This window comes from Anser cygnoides, chromosome 2 (genome assembly GCF_040182565.1).
Source record: "Anser cygnoides isolate HZ-2024a breed goose chromosome 2, Taihu_goose_T2T_genome, whole genome shotgun sequence".
Taxonomy (NCBI): domain Eukaryota; kingdom Metazoa; phylum Chordata; class Aves; order Anseriformes; family Anatidae; genus Anser; species Anser cygnoides.
In genome coordinates this window covers 139,601,639-139,619,808 of record NC_089874.1, presented here as the reverse complement: position 1 = coordinate 139,619,808, position 18,170 = coordinate 139,601,639, and the positions used below count along the sequence as shown (strand labels likewise).

General features: G+C 40.6%; 1 long non-coding RNA gene across 2 annotated transcripts in view; it reads right to left on the bottom strand.

Annotated features, from left to right (window-relative positions):
• The window catches only part of LOC136789783 (uncharacterized), a 96,573-nt gene that overhangs the window by 10,878 nt on the left and 67,525 nt on the right, over positions 1 to 18,170 (bottom strand). The window contains exons 2-5 of one of the 2 annotated variants that reach the window (XR_010828727.1): positions 8,988 to 9,103; positions 6,367 to 6,647; positions 4,868 to 4,962; positions 4,635 to 4,769 (exon numbers count right to left, since the gene is read on the bottom strand). This is a non-coding gene — a long non-coding RNA (uncharacterized lncRNA). Of the gene's footprint in view, positions 1 to 4,634; positions 4,770 to 4,867; positions 6,648 to 8,987; positions 9,104 to 18,170 lie in introns of both variants that reach the window. The other variant, XR_010828726.1, reaches the window with a different exon arrangement.

Here is an 18,170-nt window from a genome sequence, read left to right as displayed (position 1 = left end):
TTTGATGATTTATTAGAAAGCAAAGACTGTTTGCAACGCACTGGCATCAAAAACCCAAGCTCTCTTAAGCCTTTTGGGTGTATCATAGCACCATAGTCCTAGAAGGTTGCAGTTGCTTTCACGCTTACTTCACTGGCTTTCTGTTGGACTTGGAGTCACCAAAAGTTTAAGTTATTTCTTCACTGCAGTAACTTGTTGCATCCTGTTAACAAAGAGTGCTGAGGCTTTGTATAGTGAATGCATCTTTCCAGCACTTGCTTTGGTTGGCAAAATGCAGTAACCATTTGATCCCAGTAAATATGTGCCTTGCCTGACTCATAGAGCTCTCCTTTGCAGCCCAGCCTTGATCTCCTTTGCTCATGTATAAACAACATTTGGTTTAAAGCCTGCCCCATTGAAATCAGTGGCAAAGCTCCTATTCTCTTCAGAAGTCCACCTCTCACATGCATTCAAAGGAGAAAGACTCCTTCCCCCTTATGGTTTGTACTTCACGTTACCTGATGTTAAACAGTATCCAAGAGCACCAACACAGTGAAAAAGACAAAGGAATCAGGTAAAAGACTTCATATGAGCTATAGAAGATAAAATGGGACCATGGTGTGACTAAACCAAGAACCCTGGTTTGTAACTGTCAAGTAGAGATGTGATTTTTCATATAAAAAAATCCATGTGTTGGAAACAGAATCTAGATGCACAGCCATCGAAAAATGACATTTTTAAAGTAAGGAATTACTGGCATTTACCTGGGTACATAGTAGGGTTTTTTACCCTTGAAGTCTTTAAATACAGGCATCTTATAAAGAAATATACTTTTATCTATCCAGGCTCTTGTTGCTTTTTGGAATGATACATTGAAATCCTCAGACATGCATGCATAGATCAGACTAAGCACTAAAGGTGTTTCTGCTTTTAATTTCTTTTTTTTTTTTTTTTCTAAATAAAATCTCTGCATCATGTGCAATTCTTGCTATACTTCAATCTTTGTATTTTAGATATTTGTCAATCTGTGTATTTTGAAAGAAAAATGTATAGACTTTTCAATTTTTTTGAGCTTGCAGTGTCAATATGTTAGATATTTTGTGACCACTTCACACACATTGCTACAGGAATGGGCAACACTGTGGACATGGTTGAAAAGATAATCCCAGTGACTTCTCACCATTTCTAAATAAATCATCTTCAGTAGTTGGGGGCCATCTTCTTCATGGTAATGCCTCATAGAAATGTTTCTGAATCTTCATTTTGACCCCATTTCGTCTATAAAATAAACATTTTTGCCAACAGAGTATCCCTTTACTGTTTGATATCTGACCTTTCACAAAGAAAGGTCCGTTAGGAAATGTGATGCTTATCACACTTCCCTTGCTTCCCTATTTTGCTGGAACTCAGCAAAAGGCTCCCTAATTATTTCTTTATGAGTTAAACCAGATCATTTTCTCATGTGGGGATGGGTCAGTTTAAAAGCCCAAGCAAGTGAAATCATGCTCCTTTTGGAACAAAAATGACTTTCACAAAGAAAATACAAAAATAGTGCCAGGTTGTCATTGTCAATATAAAACTAGCTATTTTCTCCAGGTAGAAATTCAACCTCAAATTAAAGCATTAAGGAAATTGCTATTTTTCTTGCAAAATTCTGTACATGCAAAATCTGAATTTTACACAGCTCAAGAAAAATCTTGCTGTCGAAAGAGAACGTCTAATAAACGTTCCGTCAACTTATGAAACTTACAACAAGCAATGGAAACTGAACAGATCTTACAGGGGCTGAGATCCCAGGTAAGAGGAGGGAGGACAACTTGGAGGCACCAGTGGCAGGTGGGAGGGCGACCTGGTGGGCACCAGTCTCAACCAAGCTCGCCAGTGTTGCTCTGGGGGGGAACTAACCACATGAACATGCGATGTTTGGCTCCCCCTCTTGGTGGGTTATTAGTTGTAAGGGAACAGAATACAGTCCTTTTTTTTCTTCTTCTTCTATTTTTTCCCTGCCCCTTACTAAAAGCAGATTATCAAAATTTCCTTTCCCTACTTACATTGTGCACCTGGAAATAGTTTCAGTTTAAACCAGGGCGTTTTGTCCAGTGATTCAACATAAAGCTATTTCATCCCTCTTTAAACAAATGGACTCCACTCTTGTTTTGCTCTTGCTCTCTCTCTTGGAACTATCTCGCACTAGTTTCTATGACCTGTTGTTTCACATTATGAATAAATTGGTTTTCTTCACTTTAGTTATCCCCTAATCCCTTTTAGGCATATGATAGTTTTGGAACTTTATACAGTGTCTCTGGTTAATGTACCTCTGAGAAGTTAGATAAGGCTGATCCTTATTTAGCCTGCATTCAGTAGAATTACATTGAGCTATTTTTGGCTGAGTGCCCTTTTAATTTTCCAAGCTCTCAAATGGAGTCATTTAAAGTATAAAAATGTATGAACATCTTTCCTCTGAACTAAATGGCACTCTTTTTCTTGGCTTAATTTCCTTTGGAAGTAAAAGCTATCCTATGCTTCACTGGTACCAACAATCAGTAATGTAGTATAGATTGCCAGACGTAAAGATTAGGTAAGTATTTGAATTTCCAGTAGTGTTTTCATGGAATTATCTATATGCAGCTCGTATTCTATTCTGAGAACACAGCTGGACTAGCAACACTAATTATATTTCTTGTCTAAAAGAAAATGATATTTGCTAAAATGGAATGACTTGAAATCTATTTGATGTGAATTTATAATTTTTTAAAAATCATCCTAAGGGTCAACATTGATGTTGGTCCTGAATATATTCTAGAACCTGAGAATCCCTTGAAGATGCAACAATTACACTGCACCATTTGCTCTTAATGGCCTGGGGTGGGAAAAAAAAAAAAAAAAAAAAAAAAAAAAAGTGGCATTTAGTTCCTCTTAATTGAATTTTCTTTCAAGTTGAATTTATGATCTCATTTTTTTAAGTATCAGAATAATAGTAACTTCCTAATAATGGTCAATTCTGGTCTAAGAGGTAACCATGTCAAATTTCCCTAGGCTTCCTCATCAGAGCTATTCCTTGAATGCACTGAGTCATTTCTGCAGACTGAGGACAAAAATAGCTTTTTACTCCTGTCATTGCGGGAGAGCCAAGAAGGCTTGGAGAGATGAGGCTGGAATTGATTTCTCTTCTGCATCATCTATTCTGAATGAACAGAAATATCTTTTTTTTTTTTAATGTTTCCTGAAATATACATGTTTCTTAACAAACTTCTCTTGCAAATAGGCAAACTTTTCCCCTGCCTTCCATTTTAAAACTTTTGTTCACCAGCTGAATTTTCTCAAAGTCTCTCTGTTTCATTAGGAGGAAGTGGATTGTACTATTTTGTATTTATAAACCCAAACCTATTCATATCTCACTTTTTTTTCCAACAAAACCAACAGTATAATTCAGCTGACCAAGCCAGCTTAGACAACTTTTAGAGAAATACAAGTTTTGACAACTTTTAGAGGGGATATGAAAAAAGATCCTTGGGTTCCAGAGCTGAAAAATTCAGCAATCATAATTCATAAAGAAATTCCTCTGTTACGAACCTTGCTGTGTTCCCATGTATTGGCTGGATGAGTGCTTGCCCAGGATGGAGGGAAATGAAGAACTCTGGCTGGTAGGGTTCATTTTCCACACTGTGAGGTGCAGGAACGTATAAATGACCAGGGCACTTTGCCACTGCATCTCGTGTGCTTTTAAATACTTCCAGCAAGAGCTACTGCTTCATCTGTGTGTGTGGGAAGCATGAACCTGTTCTTCCCCCATCCCTGTGGGACAATCAGGAGCAGTATGAGTGTTATACAATACCTGCATCTTTTAGCCCTGTTTTGACCAGGTACATTTTATCTCATCAGGACCAGATGCCTTAGGAATAAGGTATTTTTTCTTGCCACCTTTCCCCTACACGTCACCTCCAATGGTTCTCCTCCATGAATACTCGAAATTTTACATCTGAACTGTGTATCTGAGCAGCTCCTGAAACTGGGACCACTCAGGTCTGGAGATGCCAGCACAGAATTTGAATGGGCTGTGATAAATATCTCTGGTGTTAAAGCACCTGGTGCATGTCACTGGGTCTTTTTGTGCCTAGACCTAAGAATGTTTCAGTGCTCTTCGGAGAGTCTGTGTGTGTAATGAAGAGTGTATGAGGGTGGGAGGTGAGGCTGTGTCTCTTTATGTACTACTTATTCATTTTTACCCACTTCCTAAATCCTTCACCAGAGTCTCAAGGGATCATTAGTTTGTTATAAAGCTAATAACTTGTGTATCTTTCCAGTATTTAGGTAAGTGGAAAAGAGCCCATTTTCCTAATCTCATTGGCATCTAGATTGTATTTTATGGATTTTATCATATGGAACTAATATTTCAGTACATTTCAAAAAAGACTTGGCGTAATGCAATCCAGCATTGCTGATTATACTGGCCAATTTTTACAACATTATGAAACAATTAAGATGATACATATGCAATATGAATATGGCATAAGTAAAATATGAGCTGAGCAACATGATGGTGAGCAGACCTATTTATGGGACACTTTTTGCTTGATACTTGACTGAACAAAGAGGGACAGCGACGAAAGAGCTGTGAAAGTGTTTCTCTGTAAGCCTGAGGCTCATGTACTTACAGCACGTTCAGCTGACTGTGTACAATAAATGCAGAATGGAGTAGCCAGAAGGAGACATTGAAGGGACATCAGTGTGCAAAGGTCCTTATCAGAGTTGTTCTTTCTGCAAAGCCTTGCTGAAGTCCTACAGAAAACCTGCAAGAGAAAGAACTTTGCCCTCCCAGCTCCATCTGTGTGCCAATGCTGTAAGTATAACTCAGAAAATTTGGTTGGTGTTACACTGTCAGACTTACTTGTGGAGGAATGCAGGTTTCCTGAACTGCAGGCACAGAGTCATGAGGAGACCTGCGCTGGGATCCTTCCCAGGGGTGGTGGGGAGCAAGGTGCCCTGTGAGAGCAGAATATCACTGGGAATGAGACAGCAACAAACCAGCTTCACACAAATAAGCCCGTGCAGAGTCCTCCCAGCAGCATGCTGGGTTGCAGTGTTATGGCAGGGACGAGGAGACTAGTACAGATGTACATACATGCAGGCAGAGCATGTGGTAACCATTCTCAAAATGCTGGGCTCAGAGAAAGAATAGACACAGGCAGTGTGTTTGATGGTAAATTATTTGAATAAAAGCTGACAGTGAATCTCTTGTATATGCTCTGTGCAACAGTGTTAGCATTGCAAGAACCTGCTGTCCCGAGCATGGTGCCTGGCAGGAATTTAGCGCTGATGGTCTTATGGCACTGACCCTGTCATTGCTCTCCTGAAGGCACTGACAGTGCATCTAGGCTCTAACACTGCTTCTGCTATTTCTGCAGCCCTGCGGCAATTTCATGCATCAAAGTCCTACTGCAGTCTCTCCCCCTCTCCCCCTTTGTTGCCCCGGGGTCTTGTGGGACTCCAAAAGTCTCTCACTTCATTTTCCTTTAAGCAGATTACTTCTGGACATTCAGCTGTGGGAGGGGAATGGGATTCTGGCAACTTTAGTGATGTCCAAGGGTATTTAGGTTCAAGTGATGACAAATGAACGTAATTAATATATTAAAGTATGAGACTGTAAGTACTCCCACCCTCAGAGTAGTTTTGCTTGTTTTTAAAAACAGTTTCAAAACATAATTCATTATGTGATCTGAGGGGATGCCGAGCCAATTTCCACTTGGATCCACGTCCTCAAGGACTGTAAGGAACGTGTTATTCTGCCTAGCACCAGGGAAAATGCGTGCTTCTCAAACTGAATTCATGTGAATTGCTTTCAAGTAGCAGTACTCAAGCAAGCAGATGGTTGGACTGAAAACTCCAGTGAAGGCATCTTTGAAGGGTTAGGCACACACACAGTCAGATCTGTCCTGGCTCTTCCTGGCAGTCACTGCTTTCACTCAGATGTAGCTTTTGGTTTGAAAATAGTTGCTTGGCAGCATCATCAGCTGAGGCAAAAGGCACAGTTCCTGCCTTAGGTTAATAGCTTTATTTCAGAAAGACAATCCACACCACCAACCTGCTGTACTTGAGTACCTGACCAAAAATGTTTGGATATTACCACTTTCTAGACCCAAACTTGGTTCCAGTGGCTGTATCCAAAACTTTGGCAGAATTCTGAAAGTGATGAGGACTTGGATTTCACTTCAGATGTTTTCAGAATTCTTTTCTTTGATCTTTAGGACCAGTTGATCTTTGATCTTCATTGACCTTTATTGATCTTTATTGTTTGCTCCATTCATTGGTTGACACATTTACCACCATAAGAAACAATGTGTTTGGATTGCACAAGATGTTTTGCTGACAGAGAGCTGACATACATACCTATTACCTCTCTGGGTTTGTCTTTTATTTCATGGGTCTCAGGTTATTCAGAGCACATGATTCAGAGGGTGAGTCAGAGAAGCAGTCTAATCCAGGTGGTCTGAATTGCCCTCGGTTGCCTCTATCTCCAGAGATAACTTACAGAGGCTATGCAGACTGGCATCTCACACTGATGCAGTAGCACAAAGATCTCCCCAGGAGGATCTGAAACAGTAGGCAATCTCTTCCAATCTATTCAGTCATCTGCAGGATAGGAATATCCTCCCAATGATCTGGAAAAACTGTGTCATAGCAGAGTAAAATTAGTTAATATTATGCCCTATATAGAGAGGCACTAAAGCATTATCAACTCAGTGAAAGAGTCCAAAATCTGAAAGGATGACTGTTTAATGAAAGAAACACTCTATAAGAGGTTTAAGGTATTTCGAAACATATGCCATGCCGTATGTATATGTCATCTGGATTTATTCTTTTATTGGGAACTGTTCAACTGGGTTGCACTTGCACACAAAATTTGAAAGTGTGAACTGGAATAGATGACGCAATTATTTTAATTAAAGCTTCTTAAAGTATACAGAGTGCAAAGTTCAAATAACCAGTAGCTCTGCACACAGTTCACATGGTGAACCAAACAAAAAAATTTGAAGTCTTCCAAAACTTTCACTCATCACACCCATATGTTTCATCCATATGTTGTGTGCAAATACTGTTTATGTCGAAAGTGCTTTATACCACACAAAGCTCCAACTGAAGTCAATTAAAAGTCTGAAAATGCCCCAAAATAAATTGCTATAGTGATTTCAGTAAGGAAATCAACATGACAATAAATGTTCCTTGAACGGTAATAATCATATTATATCTCTCTGGTCAGTTGTAAAAATAATGATTTTGCATTTCCCAATGAAAATTAAAATATTGAGTTCTGAGGTGTGCACTTACAGTCTAATAAAATATTTACTTTGACATGTAACAAAAATACATGCAATTTCTGAACAATGTGGCTTTGTATTATTCTAAATATTCCATCACTATGATTTATCCAGAAAGCAACATTGAACCTTTTTACAGCTGAGACAGCAGGTGTCTTCATAATGTCTTGGAGTCAATTGAATTGTACAGTCCAGGTATAGGACAGATTCTTTTTCTAATTACAAGAAAATTATCCATAATTTCAGTTTGGAAAGAGCTTGATAAGAACATAGCCCTTAATAAGGCTAGCCCCATTCTGCTTTGCTTGCTGCACTATGTGGTATGTATGAGTGGGCAGTGACCACGCACGCAGCTGCACAGCCTCTCCGTCACAGGCAGGATTTACATCGACCATGTGAACATGCCCGCATGCAGGCTGCTGTGACAGATATCCAAGCTATTTCTGTCAAGGTCAGCTCAACTAGTTAAAACACTCTGTCCAATGCACTGCTCTGCAAACCTAGGCTACCTGGAGGAAGCAACACGGTGCTGTCATTGGACTGATCAGCTAGTTGCCTGGGACAGGTTGCAATCACAGAATATCCCAAGTTGGAAGGGACCCACAAGGATCTTTGAGTCCAACTCCTGGGTCCACACAGGACCACCCAAAATTCAGACCCTATGTCTGAGAGTGTTGTCCAAGTGCTTCTTGTACTCTGGCAGGCTCGGTGCTGTGACGACTTCCCTGGGGAGCCTGTCCCAGTGCCCGACCACCCTCTCGATGCAGAACCTTTCCCTAACCCCCAGCCTGACCCTCCCCTGTCCCAGCTCCATGCCGTTCCCTCGGGTCCTGTCGCTGTCCCCAGAGAGCAGAGCTCAGCGCCTGCCCCTCCGCTCCCCTCGTGAGGGAGCTGCAGGCCGCCATGAGGCCTCCCCTTGGCCTGCTCTGCTCTGGGCTGAGCAAACCAAGGGACCTCAGCTGCTCCTCATGTGTCTTCCCTTCTAGACCCTTCACCAGCTTAGAAGCCCTCCTTTGGCCACTGTCTAATAGTTTTATGCCCTTTTTATACTGTGGTGCTCAAAACTGCCCAGTGCTAGAGGTGAGGCCACGCCAGCAAAGAGCAGGATGGGATGTTAGCTGTAACTACCCCAGACAGACCTGCACAGCACTGCACAGGGATTGCTGTCTCCACTCTCTTGCTAGCAGAGTGGAGAGATCAGCTGGATAAACCTGGGATTAGGGAGCTGGAAGAGCAAGGGAAGGAAACCTGGAGCTTGTGAGAAATACCCAAATGGAAATGTAGAGTTTGGGTCATGGAGCTGCAGCCCAGATCTCTTAGACCACTGAGTTCAGTCTTCTGAAAAACTCATGATCCTGGACATGAGGTTGGTGTTGAAAGTAAGATTTAACCTGTGGACTGTCACTATGAGCAAAATAATGTAGCTACAATATAGAGAAATGCAACTACATTAAAATTATTGTACTTGATATTAAACTAGTACTTTCTGATTTGCATGAGCAATCTAATTTTCAGATCTTTCCTCCAATATAAAATAGGCAATGAATGACTCAGGTATTTGCCCTGCCTACTGCAGTGGAGTAGATATGGTAACTGTCTATACTGCAGGTGACTTGCTAAATCCTATTTTTATATACTCATATCTTTGAAATATTAAATCTCTCTATTAATAATTACTATATTATTTCTTACCTTTTGGGTTCAAGTTTTTTTGCAGCTGCTGCTAAACCCGGGCTTTTGATTTCCCAGAGGCTGGGACAGCTACACTTCTCCATTTGCAGAAATATTCAAGCTCCTTCAGACTATGCCTGAAATGAAAATGACTAATACTTGAAATTTAGTTTAGCTCAGACAAAAGTTAAAGCAACAGAAAGTGTAAAAGCCATGAAGTTTTCTCTTAATAAGGCTAATAAGGCAGCTCCTAAGGCTTTTGCAGAGTTCAGAGAAAGCCTGCCCACTCAGAGGTGAATCCACAGCCTGGAAATCATGGAACCTTTCCCTGACTTCAGCGGGGCTGGAACCAGCCTTTCTGCACTATTGCCATTTGTTTTCCTGCTAAGGTTTTGTTTCTAGGACAGTTTATCAATGGAGGCTCAGATTTACATCATGCCACACAAAAATTTTGGTTCATACATTGGCATGAATTCAGTCGTAGTAGAGAAGGAAAGTAAAACCTGCCTTTGCATCCTTCTGAAGTACGTTATTTTACCGGCAATGGTGCCAATGTCCTGGCTTAGTCGGATGATTATATAAGCTGTCACGTTGCTGATTTGGCAGTTTCTCCTACTTTCTCTAGTTCCACTTGCTTCAGAGAAGGGCGGTGGAGAGTTTGGTCCGTTGACTTGGGTTCATCCAAGGAGGCTGACTCACCCAAAATGCCCAGATTCTCTGGGGCAATGCCTAATCTGCAACCGTATTCAAGCCCTCCAAGACAACTTCAGATTTGTGTGAGTTTATTACACTGTCCTTGAATGTTTCCCAATAACCCTTTTCAGATACATAGTAAACTGTTTCCTAAATGAACTCCAAGCCAGGACACGAGCCTCCCTCATTCATTTATATGCTGCTGGCTTCATGCAAACAACACTAGCTCTGCGGTTTTGTGAAATGGACTCATTTATCACTGAATGTGATGGTGATGATACCACCACCCTTTACTTATGTCGGATGCCTCACAGCTGTCTGATCAGACAGATTTCTTGGTTTCTCTGGCAAGGCTTCATGAAAGGCACAATGCTAAAGATGAAAGGTCAATTTTATATAATGGATGAAAACAATGAGTAGCAGATTAAACTAGCTTTCTGGTAAATGGTGCCATTACTTTCCAGTAAATAATGTCATGAATTACTTGATGAATAACATAAGTTGTGAGATTAAAAAGATACTCATTAAGTGATGGAAAATTAGGCAGCTCTATAAACTCAAATATGCCTTTGGTTTTCTTTCCAGTATGATCTAGTCCTTAAAACATTTACTAACAGGTCATTTTAGCTAGACTAACTAATGAAATCTGTGTATGAGTTTAAGCTAAATTCACTCTATGGAGATAGTACTCTTTAAGCAGCCTTTATTTTAGGATTTACAAAAATGTGAGATGCAGCCCCTAGGAAACGTTCTTTCCAAACATCACATTCAAAAGACTCTGAGCATTCCCCCACAATCCTTGACCCCCTGACCCTCCTCACCACTTGCATCACAGCCATTTTAAGCAATCATTTCAATTTTTGGTCATGAGTCAAAAGCACCTCCCCTGCCAGTAAATACATGGAGAAAGTTTCTCTGCAGAGGTAGGAGCTTTTCTGTGGATTTGCTTCCAGGGAAATTACAGCTGGCATGGCTTCTAGCCAGAACAGCAGCCGGAACCATTCCTTCCTCAGTGGAAGGGAATTGCTAAAAAGAAGAAAGATTTCCAGCCTAAAATACTGAATTCTGTTGTTTTTACAGAAGCATAGAAGCCAAAATCAGTGGGGAATCTTGCATGAAGGACAGGAGGAAATGTAATCTGGTCAAGTAAGAAAATATGTTTAAAGTAACTGTCTTTTAAACTCCTCAGCAGAGCTGGACATATACTAAAGAGCACTTATGAGCCATAGCTAGTGGGTCTGTGAACAGGAAAAAGCAACTCTAGAAAGCACTTCTAGGAAGCATAGTGGAGGGCCATAAATATATCTTGTTAATACTGAACTTGATAAGCTGAGAAAGAAATTACAACAAGTAGCTGACTGTGACCCCAAGGAGACTCGTTTTAGTAATACAGCAAGGTCTCTTCCAGTTCTCTGTCACCACATTTAAAAGCCACTTCATGTAAGTGTGTTTTAGCCATTTTATTTTCTCTTTCATAACCACTGGTGTGAAAGAGTATCTCTTTGCACAGAAAGGTTGCTGTGCACATGTACCCCTCTCTGCAAGACCTCACAGAGGGCTCTGTATGTCAGTCTGTGCCCTCTCCTCTTCATTTTGAAGGTCCAATCACTCAGGCAGAGAGCAGAAATAGGAAGTTGCACGTTACTTAGGAAGACGGTGGTTTACTTCAGATAATAAAATAGCAAATAGTCAAATGGTTGCAACTTGCACCTCTGTCATTAGAGAAGGAAGTGACTTGTTGGTGGCATCTGGATTGAATTGTGTGGGTGTGCTATCCCTGGTATACCCACAAACAAAGATTTTGTTAGAGTTAGTCACAGCTGTGCACACTCAAGACATGAGAAGTAGCACCATAAAAGCCTCTGTCTACCTTCTATGGTTCTCTCAGCCACCTTACGCCTGCAGAACTTCTCCATGCTCTCATGCACGAGCCCATCCCCACAATAGCGTCTTCTTCTCAAGTCTTCAGCCAGTGAACACAGACCAGTGGTCAAAATCTGCAAGTGAGTAATGCCTGCCAGAACAATGGGCTTTGTTCCCTGGGCACATGGTGTTGGAGTGCCTGTTGAGACTCCCTCTCCTCCTCTATCAGACAGGGCTGCAAATCAGCTGAAGATTTTAATCAGACAAACAAATATTTATACAGTATCATTGACCGTTGCAGCCCAGGGTTGCTGTGGAAAAAAACAACACTGTAAATTTTTATAAACATCTCTTGCTCATGTCCTCTTCTTTAGAAATTACAACACATTTGCTTTCTAAATTATTTTCATGGGGGGTGAGGAATGAACAACAAAAATACACATATTGCAATTATAATTCAACTCCAATTTAGCCAGAGGAAGTGAATTTGCAGATATATTTTCATCCAAACTGGCCTCCTTTGATATTTCCATCTTTTTCCATCTTGTCTGGATAACCAAACACAGATCATAGGAAAAAAAAAAAAAAAAAGAATCTGCTATTATTCATTTCTTCTTTCTGGCTGCTGTAGGGACCTCTGTTTATTGTTTGTTTTGGAGTATATAATAGCTTCTCTTCCTTACATGTCTGTTTGCTGGCTTCTGTCTCATCAGGACATGTTACCCTCACTTAGTGCACAATGGGTTTGACAGCTGGGAAACCGTCACCAGGATCTCTTTTTTGAATCATCAGGAAATCTCTACCTAGAGCTCTGAACAGAAAGTGAGAAGAGCCTCCCTCCTGCTTTTCTTGTAGGCACCCAAATCCCAAGTCCAACACCCAAATCCCAAGTCCATCACTCAAATGCCCAGATGATTCCATAAATGGGGCAGGTTGTTCCTCAAGCTCCTCTCCTTGACGCAGATTAGGCAACTGCCACCTGTCTCTCTGTGCCTTTTCAGCAAGCAGCTTACTTTTGGTAAATTAATTCATTCTCATTATCTGCATTCACAGTCATTCATCCTGCCCAGAGGTCCAAGCTATGTTAGGGTTTTGGGACAGACTATAAAACTTAAGAGCAAGATACTCTCTTGCACAGAAGAATGGGTAACCTGTGCAGGTGACATTCAGTCTTCTGTCTTCTTGCTCAACATGGGGAAATAAAAACTGCCAGGTTTGGTCTTCAGCTATCTTGAAAAGTAAAGTCTGATGTAAGCCAGTCTGGACTCCTTTGACAGATCTCACAAGTATAGAAACATAGAATCATTTAGGTTGGAAAAGACCTCCAAGATCATCTAGTCCAACCTTTAACCTAGCACCGAAGAGTGCTAGTGACTAGTTTCTAGTCAGGTAGAAGTGACTGAGATGACTCCTGCCAGACTTTGCTTACCCACTGTTGGACAAGAGGTGTGCACGAAAGGTGGGCACGATACCAGGACAGCCCAGATCTGGTTCAGGGGCTCACGAACCAGACCCCTGTGTTCTGGTTCATCAGCCATTCTGCAGAGAGGTGCACCCTCAGGCCCCTTGGGAAATGGTAGGCAGCAACTGTAGGCCCATATAAAGGAAGTTAAATAGTGGAAATTGTAAAGCCAGGCTTACCAAGGTATGTCTGACTTTTGTTATTTGTTCTATTCAGACATTTTAAAATACTAAATTCTACACTTGATGTTTTGTTCCAACTACCCTAAACTGTTAAAACACTAAACCAAAAGTCTCTGCCAATCTGGAAACAATAAATCTCGATGCTGGAACATTAATCGGGTTTCCAAACACCCTCCTAAATAGCACTTAATTTGAATTATGGATACTAGCTGCAGCTGTGTTCAAATAACAACGACAAGCATGGTTCCATCACACTAGGACGTGACTGCAGCTTCACAGTTGTATCACTGAGCTGAGGGGTCATTTCTAATTGCTGTGTTAGCAGAAATCCACCGTGGCCAACACTGTTTGGAAATGCCATCAAGATGTTTTCTGCAGTAGTGCTTGATGTGAAAGCGAAGCCTAGGCTCCAGGCTGTGGCCACTGCAAAATGTTTCTCAAAACCAAGACCTGATCTGCTTTGTTTTCCACTCAGATTGCTTGGATGGGCCCTTGAAATGCTGGCTGTAGTCTCCCTGTGACCTACAGGCCACATTTCAGCAGAAAACAGTTTCCCCAGTGCAACAGGCTTTCTCTGCTAATTGCAGAGCTGAACTTGACCTTGTGCTCTTGCAGGAGAGGAGCTCAGTGGTTGATCATATCTTTCTTAGCTCCCACTTACAATAACCAGCTATAGAAATCATCTAACAAAACCCATAGCACATATTTTGCAATCAAGACAAGCAATAATTACCTCAAACTGCACTACCTGAGTGAAGAACGATGGTTCCCCATTTCTTCATGTGTTTTCAGTATGTTTCTGTGATATAACTTAGCAGATGAAAAACATTTTGAGAGGATGCAGAGATTCCCAACATTAAGAATAAGGCATCCAAAACCTCATCCAGATATTTATAAAAATTTCCTAGCCAGCCAGCACAAGGACCAGGCAGATTTAGAACAAAACAGTCAAACTGCATCAGCTGGAGGATGTGATCAGCAATTCTGTAGTCAGCTGCATGGTAGGTCTGCAGTACCCTTGGTTGTGCAAAATGTGCCACATAGAGTAGAATGTAAAACTTTCAAGGCACATCTTTAATGTTTCTTCTGTTCTTTTAAGATTTTTAAAACCAGGTTTGAAATAACCTTTTGTCTGGAGCTAGTTACCCTTGAGAGTTTTTGCTGCATGGATATGGTCCTGGCCAGCCTGCTTTAAGTGGCTCTGCTTGAGCAGGAGCATTGGACCAGATGAGCCCCAGAGGTTCCTTCCAACCTCAACTATTCCGTGATTCTGTGATTCTGTTTTTAAAGGCAGTTTTCTTATGATCATTCAAAAACCAACCAACCAAAAAACAAACACACGTTAAAAAAAAAAAAAAGATTATTTCTTAAACTCAAAATAAATAAATAAATAATCATTCTTAACAACCTGTTCTTAATTTCTGGACCCTAAATATTGAAAGGAAGCACTTTGTCCATAACTGCAAATAATAAAAAAATCCTGTTCATTCTTCTCAGCCACTCTGCTGCTGCCCAGTCTGACTAAGCCTGATGAATTTCTAGCTCAGATTACAGTAAGCCCTCCCACATCTCACAGGATCATTTCTGAATTGTAAACAAGAACCCAAAAATACCCTCATGGTGCAGCTGTGCTTGTGGCCAAACTTCAATGTGCTATTACTTTAATTTGACTCTTATAAGCATGAACAGATTCACATCTTCAGGCAGGAAAGCACCCCATCAGTGGTTTCTTTTCTCTTGATTCGTATGCATGCCTCTGACTCTCGCTGTGACTGCCACAGCCAAAAGGAGAACCAGATCTCCATTTCACTCAGTCTTGCATAAATAAAAATATCATTAAGCGCTATTTAAAATATGTTACATTTAACAAATTGACATGAAATCCCTCACAATTTATTGCACTTGGCAATATTAATAAATGTGGTCTATATTTTACAAATCAAGAACATGTTTGCTGGAGGTGTGTGCACTTGAAATCACTTCTATCCAGAATTTTGCTCTTATTTCCATCAGGAAGTGTTTTCTTCTGTTTTACTGCATACATGTCTATCGGAGTGACTACAAGATACGTTTTAGTCAAACAATATATTTTCTCTCTTCCCACCAGATGGGAAATGCTTTCTCCTCATTGAAAATGTCATTTTGTATTGATTGTCAATCACTATAAATGCATTACTAGCTTAAATTGGTTCCTTTAAAATAAATTAAAAAAAAAAAAAGAATCAGAAGACAGAACAATGGGAACAAGTAAATATCACAAAATCCTTTGCCTCTTTACTATGAAAAGTCTTTGGGTTAAGTCAGTAATGCCATCCTCCTCATCCTTATGTGAAATAAATTTGTTACTATTTTTTCTTTTTCTAACTAAAAGGAATATTTTATCAAACTGTCACAAATCACAGACCTTTATACATTCCACAGGTGCTGGTAGATGCAGAGAGGTGTGTCAGTCTATAACCCACTGAAGTCCCTGATATGGCATTTGCATGATACATCTGCCTCATAAAAGGCTACAGAAGCTCCTGTTTTCTACCTGAGCTAAAGCTTGTACATACAACTCAACTAGAGGAGCGAGCATGCAAGTCATGTTGTTGGTTTTTTTTTTGTTGTTTTTTTTTTTTTTAATCCAGCTTATTTGGAGTCTCACCTTTTTACACCTTCTCTGAGCAACTTGTAAACCAGCTCAGATACAATTTCCTTGCAACTGTGAATCCTGCAGCTTTCTAGACTCAGATGGAGACATTTGGCCAGACATCTCTCCCTTTGACATCTCTGAGCAACCAAGACCCCAAATCAGTCCTGGGTCAGAGTCTGCCCTTCAAGGAAGAGATGAAGGCAGACATGAGCAAGAAGGCAGCAGGATCTCATGGAATACTGAAGCCTTTGGTTCAGATATCAAAAATGAACCAGAGGTGAGTGGATCTGCAGAAATGCACCCACTGGTTTCAACCATCTTTGGACAGCTGGTCTTTCATTAACCCAAACACAGAACCAATGAGATCCTCATGCAAAGTGTACCAATGTGAGAACTGTGCTGTAAATGCAATGTAAAATTCAGGGGTTGATCCTCAGATTGCCTTGCTGGGATTACCTGCAGCTCCTTTCCTGTAACCTCCAGACGTTGCCCCTTGTTGCTCCCGCCCAGGTTAGCCTGTTGACACTCTTTGTACATCCAGGGGCAAGCTGGAACTTTATGGCAAAACTTACAAATCAAGACATTAGACTGCCTTATCGCATTTAAGTATTTTAAATATTTTCTTTTATGATGAAAGGGCATTTTATGTTCATTGTTAAAACTGTCAGGGCTCATTTTTCTAAATTTGTGGGTTTAAACTAAGCCAACTATTATGCTCACTCCTGATGGGTACGCTAACCAGATTTCACTACCTGCCTTGTCCTTTCTGTTATGTATTAAAATTCTTACCCCCCCTTCTTCATTGATAGCACTGTAAATGTGATTTGATGAATCTGTTGTCAAGAGGCTGTCATTCTTTTCAGTTTCATATTTCTCAAATGAAAATATGTTGGAGATGAGATTATGTACTCACAAACACATGCTCTTCTCCCACTGTGCTTCTTTATGGCAAGGCTGATTTTGACCGGCTGACCTCAAATCAGCAGAAACATTGCATGTGTTCATACTTAGGGGTTGGTGGTATTTTTTTTTATTTTTATTTTTTGCATTATTCTGCCCTTGCATTCTCTGTAGCTGACTTTCAGTGAAACAACAATACAAATAAGACACTCCTAACTGACATTATTTAATTTATTAATCAGAGCTACAAAGAAGAACAAAGGGTGTTAATTATTCTAAATATATAAATATTTTTGTCATCTCAACTCTTCTCGGTCTTGAAAAAGGTGATCCTATATCACCTTTGCTGCTGAATCCCATCTCATATTTGCAGAAGCAGTTTCAATAAAGTCCTTTTTATCGATCCTCTTTAACTTCAGATACCCAGATGTTCTGTTGAGAGTCATGTCTTGACTTTGCAAAGGCATCATGAGCATCACCACTGGGTGTGTTTATTCATTTTACCAGTTACTTTCTCCTGTGCTCACACTACTTGTCTGCAGTAGTGGCTGGGACTTATTTCCAACAACTTATTTTATGCAAAAATATTGGCATAAATCATATTGTCAGAATGGAAAACAAGTTTAAAAAGTAGCCGTAGGAATTCACTGCCTTGTGAAAAAGGCTGGGGGAAAGATAGAAGGTTTTAAGAGTTACTAACTTGTGAAGTGGAGCTTAGCCGAGGAAAAGATTGGGTCCAGGAAATATGTCCACAGTGAAATATGTAGACGTATGGAAGGACTGGACATTCTTCCCAGATAAACTTTCTTGATATTAATGGCTGTGTTTTTAGCATTAAACGACTATTCCATCCAGATTTGGGACAGAATCCAAGGATTTTGTTGCATTGAGGTATGCATTTAAATGGCATCTTGACCTGGGGCCAGAATTCAGGGGCTCCTTTGGGGTGGCTCTGTGCAGTTAGGGGAGTCATGCCCGCGCTGGAGCTGCTTGCCCTCTGAAATGTGCCATCACCCAGCTGCAAACACTCCCAGCTCCTCTTCCAGGAGCTCCTTACTAAAACATACTGTACGCTATACTAGATAAGGGCAAGAATTTCAGGGATTTTTTTCAAATGATTAAAGAAGTTGCATCATTGCTAATACATCATCTCTAACACAGCACTCTCTGCCAAGGAAAATCCCACGCAATCACATAAAGGCAACAAGCAAAGCAGCAGACATGAGCAAACCCAGAATTCCTGAATGCCTGTGTTAGACTGCTACTGTTGCCTACAACACAGACTTCACATGAAAGACCCAGTACACTGATCCATACATTATTTAGACATCTAAGCTGCTTGCCCACAAATCTCCAAGGCTAGGCAGTGCAGGCTGCCTGGGGAGACGAGAAACAACAGGTACAAAAGGCAGACCCCTAGCCCACGTTGTACTCAATTAATGATAATTAATGATACAAAGGGAACTTGG